At 32.5% G+C, this 12,332-nt stretch overlaps 1 long non-coding RNA gene across 1 annotated transcript; it reads right to left on the reverse strand.

Annotated features, from left to right (window-relative positions):
* Window positions 1–227: 227 nt before the first annotated feature.
* LOC131384642 (uncharacterized) lies at window positions 228–8,390 on the reverse strand. The gene is made up of 3 exons (XR_009215702.1): window positions 8,257–8,390; window positions 648–841; window positions 228–371 (listed from the first exon to the last, which is right to left on the reverse strand). It is a non-coding gene; the product is annotated as an uncharacterized LOC131384642 (long non-coding RNA).
* Window positions 8,391–12,332: the final 3,942 nt, after the last annotated feature.

The following is a 12,332-nucleotide window of genomic DNA, read 5'->3' on the forward strand; positions in this document are numbered from 1 at the left end:
AAGCTCAGACACAGTCTTAGAGCTTTAATCAAACTGGAAGACAGAAGGGAGAGTTGCTGATGAAGGCTTAATTCAGGTCTATTGGCTTTGGGATATTGATTGTTTATAAGTTCTGCTTTCATAAACTTGATGCTAACTGGTAATGCTGGACTAGATATGTGAGCTTGTAGTCTTACCACCTAGATACTTGCCTTCACATTTTTTTCCATTCCAATTGTAATTTCCTATTTTATTTTGCATCGGCTGTGGGTTCCACCTCAGATGTGATTTCTTTGAAATATTTGAGTTGATGTCAGCCTCCCCTTTTCCTCATTCCATCACAGAAGTCCTCAAACATCATCCAGAGACCCACTCAGTCAGCTCATCACAATCTGGAAAACAAACAAACAAAAAAAATCACACACACACACACACACAACAAACTAACAAAAAAAACTTTTTTTTTTTTTTTTTTTTTTTTAAGGCTGTGAGAGAAGTAGATATATGTTACCACAAAATAGCAACTTCCCAATCTAATATATCATGAGTCCTCTGGGTATGGTTAATTGAGAAAATAATAATCTTATTTTTCCCATAATTACCTGTTTTTCTTCTCCCTGCCCCACTCCCCACACCAACTTTTCTGGGAAAAAAAGGAAGAAACTTACATTTTTATGTGGATATTTCCTGGATTGGGACAAGGTAGTTCTGTGCTCAGTGGAATAAGAAGCACTGCCAATACCTCTTTCTTCATTCTCACAATTCTCCAGAGATAGAAAGGGAGAGTTTCTTGTGCTTCAAATTCTCTTTCTCCCTAACTCAAATTTTCTTTTCCTTGGCTCTGGCTAACTTTCTGGCTAAGCTTTAATAGAAAAATAGATACCTTTAAATAGGCATTAAAAAAACTATAATTTGAAGACTAGGATAGATTACTGATATGCACTTTCTCAAATCAACAGCTTGACTATAATGTTATTGCAAATTTGATTTTGAATGTCAAAAACTGACTACTATTTTTCTCTCTTTTCATTACTTCTTTAACAAATTTTGATGCATAGTCCAGACAGGGATATTTTAATCAACTAACTACATGATATTTAGGTCATATACTCAAGAAGGACAAAAACAATAGGTATGTATATTATTCATGTATTTGAAAAACTGTCTGTATTTTACCAAGACTGAAAATACAGCAGTCCATGAAACTTGCTCTATTTTACAATCCACCAATCTGCTCACAGTAGAGTACATGCCAAACATGCCTATTTTTGAAACATGCTGAATTTGGCCAATGGAAAATATAGCATAAGTGAGGTATCTTGAGACTCAATTTTTTTACTGCATATTCATGGATAGGAAAGTTAAAAATGTGTTCAGTAAGAGCTGTATTTTACTGAGCAGTCATACTCAGCATCTACTTATGTAGCCCATGAGTTTATGGTTGAATAAACATCTCAAATATTTACCTGACTTAACAGTGTCGTCGATTCGAATTTCCAAGGTTTTCCTCATTTGCCTTGTATTTTTGTCTGCAAAGGTCATTTACTAGTAGATATGTAAGGTGACATAATAATATATATAACTTAACAAGACTTTTCTTTATAGAGTCAGGTATTAGGAAAATGTTTATTGTTTCCCGATTTAGGACTCAGTAACACAGATGTGGAAGCATATTCATATTTGTTCCTAGTAATCAATCTATTCTAAATGATTTGAGACACATTGGACTGTATTTGTATATGTCAAATAAGTCACTCTAATGTCAGACAAATGTGTAACTAACTATAAAAGTGGATGTGCAAAAAGCATGATTCTATATACTATATTCAGTATGTTATAAAACATAGATGTATATATATTATATTTATCATAATACAGTACTTTCCTCTTACCCACAGTTTCAGTTACCTGCAGTCAAATGTGGTCCAATATACAGACTGGAATAAGAGACATTGGAGACTCCAAAAGGTGGGCAGGGGAGAGGGGGGTGAGGGATGAAGTGTTATTAATTTGGTACAATCATGCCACTATACTCCAGTAGTTAGAATGGAAGTACTAACACCTTCTATGTTGTTCCCCAGGACTGACAATCATCTGTGAGTGTTTGTACAGCTCATAGCCCTCTTATTCTCTCTCTCTCTCTCTCTCTCTCTCTCTCTCACTTCTTTCTCTCTTTTTCCCTCACTCCACCCTCTCTCCAAGATTTGCAAAAAAAAAAAAAAAATTGTTTTAAGACTATCACATATTGATGTCATCTGAATTACTCAGGGTTACCTAAAGTTTTAAGGCTGACTTCAGTGCAACATTTCATTCATCTACTGGAGACCTAGAAATTGATCTTTCTTTCCCTCTTCTTTAACTTGATCACTACTTATTCTATTCCCAAGGGTTTCTGTTCTCTCAAGATTATAGGTTTGAATTAAAAAAATTTACAATTATAACATATATTTTTCAAAGTTTTTATTTTTATACTTTTATCCTTTGCATATAATGAGATACGTAACAAATACAGTTTCAGATGGTATAGTAGGCAACTCAGAAATGTATAATCTCATGTAAGTAATTTATATTTTAAGTAATATTGTCTAATTTAACCCACTTTTGCCTAATGTTCCATTATTGAAATACTAAGCGTGTGGGAGTTATTTATATCCTACTGCTCAAGGTCATCTCCAAAATTTGATTTTTTCACTCATGCAAAAAATAAAAAAATTGTAACCTCAGGCATAAATGGCTTTTAAAGTGTTGCTGGTCTGTGTAGTTTATATAAAAGAGTGAGTGAAGTGAGTGAGATGTAATTAAAAAAATGTAGAGTGCATTGGGCTTCCAGTAGTGGCAATTCATCTACTGAAAATAGCTCTGACAGCCAGGAGAATTTATATATCCAGTGAAGGCCCTGGAAAGCTAACAGCAGTGGAAAATTAAAGGGCTGTGATGCAAGAGAAAGATATCTATCATTTTTAGTATTTGGGACCACATTGCCCCTAAGGCATTGCAGAAGAGTATCTGTGAGGTCAACAAGAAGGAAAGGAATGTTGACTGTCTTTTAGGCCTAACAGAACAAAAATTAGAGTTGAAGGCCATTTAGGGAGAAGGTGACCAAAAAAATCCCTAGTACTTTGGGCAGGGTCCCCATAGAAATGCATTATAGAATTTAAAAAGAGACACAAGTAGAACTACCCTCAAGGACTGAAGCATAACTTTGCATCATTTTATTTCCTAAATTTAGATTCATGTGATCCAAGTGGCTAGTGTCTCTAGCCATCTGCTAGAAGTAAATATAAATTTTTTTCTGAAGAAAGATAACAGTATAATTAGTAACTAGTTATTTTATCCCTAAATTTAAAATATGCAATGCCTATCACTGAAACAAAAATTATCAGGCATATGAGGATAAGATACGTGACCAAAATCCAAGAAAACACAAATCACAAATCATCAGGATTGTTAAAAGATTATCAGACAGATACTTTAAAATTAATGTGATTAATATGCTGATAGAAATAAAAGGAAATGTTAATAGCCTTGCTAGAGAATGGGAAACTATAAAGATTACTGAACTGAAAAATGTAATAAAAAATTTAAGATCTCAAGAGGTTTAACAGTTGTTAGATTCACGTGAAGAAGGAATTGGAAGATAGGTTATTAGGAAATATGAGGAATGAAGCATTAAGAGATAAAATAGTAAAACAAAACACAGTAAAGATTATAAGATGCCTAGGGTATATAATATTTTAGAGTGCTACCATACATGTGATTGGAGTTCAGAGTATGACCTCAAATGTGAAAGACAAGAAGAAAAAGGGCAAGGAGGAGGAGAGGAAGAGAAAGGAAAAGAAAGGAGGGAAGAAGAGGGGAGAGGAAAAGAGAAGAGAAAAAGAGAATAGAGGAAAGAGAATAGAAAGGAACAAAGCAGAATCAGTATTTGAAGAGATAATGGGTGAGAATATTTTTAGAAGGATGAAAGATATCAAGCTACAGATTCAAAGTTTTATGCCTGGAGCATGTAATAGAGTGTTTTGGCACCTGGGAGACAAAAAAAAAGGGGGCAGATTACATATTGTGTGAGTTATTTACGGGCTCTACAAGTTATACTATTGTGTTTGAATAAGGACAATTCAGAAAGGAATCTGAGCAAAATAATAATAAAACTTCAGTAATAAACTAACTCAGTTTATTATCCCATCTAACTCAACAATGGTACATGTATTATACAATTATTTCTTCTAATTTACAAATGAGAAATTAAGATTGAAACGTCTTGTTCTAGGTTACACAGTGAGTAATAGGTGCAACTGAGCTACATTTACTTGATGCAAGAGCCAAACTCTTAACCATTATAATATCACAATCATGTTGACATCTATATTTCATTTTAGTTCAAAAAATTACAGTTGTCAAGGTCTGTCATTTCACAAATATTATCATTTATTCTCATAAATGCTGTAGTCCATTTCATATTCATTCACATATTTACTAACAACAAGTATTTATTTAGTACCCTCAGTGGGCCATACATACACTTCCATAAGCATTAGAGTTACATCAGTGTCAACAACTGAGAAGAGTCTGAGATTTTTCCCTACTATTAAGTTAGCAAGTTTTCCTGCCGCGGTTTCATAGACGCTGACTGAGAAAGCAAGACTTCTGGGGCAGAGGCAAAGGAAGTTATTACTCATGGCACAACGGACAATATGACCTTCATGTTGGTTCCAGTTTCAATTGCCTTTTAAGTCATACAGAGTGACACAGAACGACTTTGGAGGATGCTGTGCACACAGTAAGTTTGCATCACTGCTGAGGAACCCCAAGTTTAAGAGGATTGCACACTATTATACAAGTTTAAGAAGACTGCATACCATTATGAAAGATTAACCCTAATCTTTCATAATCTATGAAAATTTAACCCTAGGGTTAATCTATGAAAAATTAACCTGAATCTTTCATAATGGTATGCAAGCAAATATACCCAACTTTGGCCATGAAGGGATATATTATATTTTTTATACTGGGAAGGAAAGAAATTTGTCCTCTGTTTTGAAGGAAGGGACTATCTATGATTTCTTCCAAGAATGTTTGCTGTACACATACCCTTGAAAAGGGAGTAGAGAACAAAAGGCTGTAGTGCCTCTACTTATAAGATGTACAGAAATCAAAATGACTCATGGAGAACTGTTTCTCAATAAACAGATGGACAAAAATTTCTTGTGAAGCTTACATTTTAAGGAAAAACACCCAGTAAATATAGCACATTTTTTAAAAGGTTTTTATTAGATTACGAGTAATCAATGCTAAGGAAAAAAACAAACAGTGGATAAAGGAGATTGGGAGTATTTGAGAATGTAGTTTAAATTTGGGTTGGTTAGGGTAGGACAAGAAAAGTAATATATGCAAATAATTAAAAATAATTTCCCTGAATATTACATTTTTTCACTTACTTTTATCCTAATTAATTTCGTTGGGAAAAATAAATGCACTTAAAATGAAACATATTTCTAATTTTGTTTATTGTGGTTTAAGTCTTCACATGAGAATGGTAAGAATAGTGTAGAAGAGAAAGTCTCTGTAAACCATCATTTTTGATATTTAGTGATCATTAGAGATAGAAAAACAATATATATGTGTGTATATGTATATATATATATATGCTGTAGTTCATTTCTTATTCATTCTCTAATTACTAACAACAAATGTTTATTTAGTACCCTCAATGGGTCATACATACACTCTCATAAGCATTAGAATTACATCAGTGTCAACAACTGGGAAGAGCCTGAGATTTTTCCCTACTATTAAGTTAACGAGTGGTCCTGCCATATATAATACATATATATATATACACACACACACACACACACACACACACACACACACACACATATGTACACATATATACACACACACACACACACATGTGTGTGTATGTATTTCTCTCTCTCGAGTGGTCCTGCCATATATATATGCGTGTCTGTGTGTGTGTGTATACACATATATATGTATGTATCTGCAGGTTGATTAGCAGTTACATTCAGTTCTCCAAAATGTTGCTCTGGAAAAGCAATTTTGAATCCCTGAAGTGCTTTGGCTTATTCTATATAATCCCTTTGGTACCCACTTTACTGTAAATAAGAAACCAATTTTTCTCAAGAGAAGCAAACAAAGGAGACCTCATCTCAAATTCCCAGAGGTTTAAGTTGACTTTGCAAGTCAATGTCCATGAGATGAAGGTGTTTGCAACCTGAGTAATGTATATTTTCCTCGCTTGTAATATATTTTCTGGTCATTAACCATGGTGCTCTCCCAATTCACTGTTAATTCATCAAAACGGGCTTGCATCCTCTGGGGCTAAAGCAGGAAGTTTGGGCCTACTTATGGCTGCAGGAAATGCCATTTTGTGTATTTTGAGGTAACAGAAAAACTGATGGTTTAGATATTATAAAATCCTACAGTCTCTTGAGAACAATATACTTCACATAAGGTATGATGATAAAAAAATACAACAAAGATTTTTTTACACAGATCCACCAAAGCAAGCTCAGAGACATATTATTATGGAAAATTTATACTGCCATGTAACTGGATATTATAGAGAGAATATATATAAATATCTGGATTAGATTTAAAGACAGTGAAATTTAATGCACTATATATAATTTACTAAAATATTTTTTCTGCCGACTCAGCACTTGGAAGATTACTTGTTTGAAAGAGAGTGTAAGAAATATAGTTCTGGGTAGAAATGCTCTCTTTTTATCACTTATTCTACAAAATACAGTCATATTTATGGCTGGAAGTTTTATAAACTATAGATTTTGCAGCTGCTAACTCTTGAAATGATTGCCTAACATTACAGTATTTCTGAAGTGTAAATTAGGATTCAATGCTGTCAAAAGTTGCAGTAATACTTTCTTACGTATATAGACGATTTGATTTGCATTCATAAAAATAGAATGCAAATCATTCACCACTTATCACACAGAAACATGAAAACATAGTTCTGTCTTCAAATCATGAACAGAAGCACATAATTGTCAATGTGCTTACTTGAATAAAGGTATGTAAAAAATTTGCATTACAGCTTATTTAACTATTTTACTTTTTCTGAAGTTGGTTCTCATTAATTATATAGTATTCTGCCACACTAGATTGTGGGCATTAATGAACAAGTTTTAGAAAATCTTATTCACCCACTATTTAAAGAACATAGTTTTCTTATTTTTGAATGATATATTTTTGCAATATATCATATTTTAGAAAGCCCTATAATGCACTGGAATGTAGTTAGCATTCATATATATATGAGAAATTGGAGGATACATTGTTAGTGAAGCTATCACAAATTTAAGATGTTAAAAAAATTCTATTTTAATAATTATAATTTTTAAAAACTGCCCAACTACTAAAGTGGGGCGCTGATATTTTTCTGGTCTAACAACCTGAGTAAAATATAAAAAAAATAATACATCCAGGCATTGTACAATATCCAATAGAAGAATGTGACAACTGAAAGAAGGAGAACTCATGAGGTAAGCTGCAAAATCATCCTGGCTTTCTGTAGAAGATTCTCCAATGGCTGCAACATGCTAAAGTAAAATGAATGGGACTGATTTCTGTGCACTGCACCTGCTGAATGTAGCAAAATGATCATACAATTTTTTAACATTATGTTGAATTGCATTGATTGGTTTTTGGAAGTTAAACACTGTTTTGGAATATAAATCTAATATGAATGTGATACATTATCCTTTTTAACATAGTTCTTAAATTTGATTTGCTAAGATGGTTAGAATTTACATCTATTTTATGAATGACACAATTTTTCTTTCTTATAATTTCTTTTATGTTTTTGTATTAATGATAACCTCACAAAATAAGTTTGAAGTATTTTCTCTTTCTGTATTCTCTAGAATATTTCCTGGTAGTCTGATATATTGCTCCTAAAAAATTTGGAAAAATTTTGTGATGAAGAAGCTACCTGGGCCTGAAGATATCTTTTCTGGTAAGTTTCCAATTACAAATTCAATCGCTATAAGAGATATGTAGATTTTCTAATTCTTTTTGCATCATTTTTGATATGTTGGGTACTTTAATCAATTTCGTCCAAAGAAAAATGTTTGTAAAAATATAAAAAGAAAGTATACTATATAATTTTCATGCATTAATACATATGATAAATTTTCATTTATAAATTGTTAGAGTGTATAAATGTGAGAAATTTTGAATTTTTTAGTTTTTTAATATTACATATGATTTTCAAATGTATATTTATAACAATACCTGTTCTGTTATAGAGATGACTCATGTTGCGTCTTGATTTCAAAGGTTGATTTATATTCAAAGAAAATGTTCTTCATAGAAAGAATTTTTAATTACACTTTGGAAAACACTCTTGTTTCAGTCATAAAACAAATGATATTAGCTGTTGATAGAATGAGAGAGCATTTCAAGAAACATAATCTATAGAATTAAATTATTAAAGGGTAGTTCCTAATTAGGCTTATAAATATCAATAATTAATAATTCCCCAAACTCATGGCAAAAGTGCTTTATTCTTTTCAAAGAGGTTTCTTTTTATTTCCATATTAATTAGATGCTCACATCAACTCTCTGAGGTAACTTGGGAAAACATTACCCTCATTTATTGGGTGAGAAATGAATTCTTGGGGATGTGTGCAGTTTGTTTATTATATAAATACTATGAGAAGAAAGGTTCTCTGAATCCCAGGGCAGTTTCATCATCAGAGGGTTAGAGTGGAATTAATGTAAAATTCTAACATTTCACTGTGTGAACCATGCTTTTCTCCAGGTCCTTACAATGTATAATAGTTTATAAATCCAAGCTAACAAATGTGCTACAATTAAAGTAAACCAAGTGAATCAAAATAAAACAACAACAAAAATACAGCTATCATGACAGAAATCTCATTAGGAGAGAATCTGTGAATCGTTTAGGGAGAAAAATAATGGAGTGCTCTGTATTGAAATAATAAGCATATCTATAGTCAACAGTTAAAATAGGAAGGAAGGGAGAAAAGGGAGAAAGGAAAGGTGAAAGGAAAGGAAGGGAAGGGAGACGCTCAGAAAAGGAAAAACAAAAGGTATTTTCTACTGGGGGGAAAAAAACCAAATTTTTATTTGCTCTATTTCTCTGAACAATCTTGATTAATACAGGTGCTATTTTTTATTTTTATTAAAAAGTTATTATTTTTCTTTTATACATTATGGGGATCCATCCAGCCCTTCTGTTTGCTCACAGGTGGATGTGGCTTATTACTGGCAGAACTGTGTCCACTTAGGCATTTCAGATCAAATACAATTCCTGGTCATATAAACCTGAAGTTTGAATGGTACCTATGATAGTTATGTTTTATGGAAAGATAGATAGGTTGAAATTCAGAATATGACTGGACAGCTCATGTAGGTCTACCTAGAGAGAGAAAATAGACTGATCATGAGGGGTGCAAACGTTGTTCCTGTGACAATTATAGTTCTCATAGTGAGTTAATCACTTGCCATTCTGAATTTATAAGTGTCTTCAGAGCTTGCTTCATGAGATACCTCTGAGATATTTATTAATGCCCCTTGATGTGCTGATGAAATCAGTGTGCTGCACCAGGAAAACAAGGGACCAGATCTGAATCTTAATATATTAATCAAAAAAGTGAGTTTAACCCCTAGCGGCCTCTTGGTAGTATTCTTGGGTGTATCAAACAGACTATGTGGATGAATTGTGTTTTTGAGGAATCAACATTCCTCCTTTTTTTTTCAAACATGAGAGCTCAGCATTTTTCTTTTCAAATTTCTACCAATAAATGTAGAATGCTAAAGGAAAAGAGAAAGTTGAAGAAAACGGGTATTTCAACAGTATAGATAATTTAATTTTTAATTTGTTTAATTAAAAGAAATTCAAATTAAATCATCTCTGATGGCTTATCTTTGATATAGCCTACAGTACAGTAACAAGCACTAGAACATAAGATGTTCAAGGATTGTAATGTTAAATAATACAACATTGAATCCCTAAAGTCAAGCATAAAATCTGCATATGGGAGATGCTTAATAGAAATTGCTCACCAGATATTCATTATCATTAAATAACTTAACCCTCTTAATGAACTATTAATCATAATTACCTAATAAACTATTATTTAACGATAATGAAGATGCCTGATTAATAAATACCTTAATTGATAAACTGATGAATTGATCATTGTATTAATTTTAAATTAAAAAATACAAATTTTATTTATGATCGATCTTGAACACAGTACAGTGCTGAAGAGACGTACATATTAGATAGGTTGTATGTACTCTTGCTCTTTCATAGTCCCTATTATTACTTTTTAATGTTTTCTTTTGGTTTAAGAGGGCTGACAAGTCATGTTTTTTCCTCCTCTGAATTTGTAATCAAACTGAGAATACAACAAGCATCTGTTAGGAATTAAAAAAGTCATCACTGGTGTTATGACTGGATTGAAACCTTAGGAGAAGGAACAAAGCATGGTGGCTCTCTATTTTTCATCATATTGAATGTAAACTGTCTGTGATCTTCTCTGCTTCTGTTTCCATATGGTAAATATTCTGGAGTCACAACTGACATTTTACAAACTTAAAATACTTACTATGATTCAACATGCTTGGTGATTCTAGCAAAAGCTGTAATACAATAGATTATATCCTAGTAAAGTATACATTTCCAAAATTGATCCAAGAAAAAAGAAAAGCACACTAAAATATACAAATGATTTTAGAAGAGATTGGAAAGGTGATTAAAGAGTGCATGTGTGTGTGTGTTTTGTTTAAAAGCTCCAGGACAACATAATTTCACAGAAGAGGTTTATCTAATCTCTAAAAAAAAAAAAAAAAAAAAAGAACTTAAGTATTCCAACTTACTTATCAGAAAAGGTAAAAATTGACAGCCGGGCACAGTGACTCATGCCTGTTATCCCAGCATTTTGAGAGGCCACGGTGGGTGGATGACTTGAGGTCAGGAGTTCAAGACCAGCCTTGCCAACATGGTGATTCTTCATCTCTGTTAAAAATACAAAAATTAGCCGGGTGCGGTGGTGCATGTCTATAACTCCAGCTACTCAGGAAGCTGAGGCATGAGAATCACTTGAACTCAGGAGGCGGAGGTTGCAGTGAGCTGAAATCACGCCACAGCACTCACTCCAGCCAGGGTGACAGAGTGGACAGAGTGACAGTCTGTCTCAAAAAAAAAAGAAAAGGTAAAAGTTTTTTTTTCTTGTTTTAGGCAGTTAGCAGATTCTAAATACTAAAACATGAATAAGATGGAGAAAGAAAACAGAAAAAAGAATATCCATTGAAGAAATAGTTGTGTAATTTTTAAATAAAACATTAGAAGGAATTATTCTAGGAATGTGTTAATTTTTGCATATCAGAAAATGCATTGCCATAATAGATTACATCATTAAGCTGAAGTGCAAGAAAAGCCAAACACTTTATCTTTCTGTCAGAGAGATTTTTTGTTTCCTTGTCTTGAGAATCCAACAATTGTACAGGGTATACTAGTCTTTTAAAGTAAGTGCTGTCTAGACCACAATTAAAGCTTCAATTTGACAGTATAATGTCTTGCTTAAGGTTAGAGAAATCTCTTTCTATAGTTTTTTGCAATATTACCTTTTTTGTATGTTTAGAGATTTTTACTCAATTTCTTTAAGCAACTAGTTCAATAATAGCCATTTACTTTAACTTATCATATAATTGTCTTTAAAAAATCTTAAAATCATGCATTTGTTTGTATTCAGTACTTCGATCTCTTTAGTTGCAACTTTATTTTAGTAGGAAACATGCAATATGGAGAGACTAAAAGGAATCTCAAATTTGCAAACCTTGTACCTGAAAAAGACATATCAGAATACATAAAAACTTTCACAACTCAAGACAACAAACTATCTAATTTTTAAAATGGCAAATGATTGGAAAAACAAATACCTCACTAAAGAAGATATATTGATGGAAAATATGCACATGAAAAGGTGTTCAGCATTATTAGTCATCAGAAAATTCAATGGGGTGGTTTGTTTTTTCCTTATGAAATTGTTCAAGTTCCTTATAGATTTTGGATGTTAGAACTTTGTCAGATGCACACCTTGCAAATATTTTCTCCCATTCTACAGGTTGTCTGTCTGCTCTGTTGATAAGAGTTTCTGCACAGCAAAAGAAACTAAGTTAAATTACGTTCCATTTGTCAATTTGTGCTTTTGTTGTATTGCTTTTGGAATCTTTATCATGAAATCTTTGCCAGTTTCTATGTCAACAATGGTATTATCTAGATTGTCTTTCAGAGTTTTTATAGTTTGTGGTTTTACATTTAAGTGTTTAATTCATCT

The sequence above is a fragment of the Hylobates moloch genome, unplaced genomic scaffold, assembly GCF_009828535.3.
Source record: "Hylobates moloch isolate HMO894 unplaced genomic scaffold, HMol_V3 SCAFFOLD_11, whole genome shotgun sequence".
NCBI lineage: Eukaryota > Metazoa > Chordata > Mammalia > Primates > Hylobatidae > Hylobates > Hylobates moloch.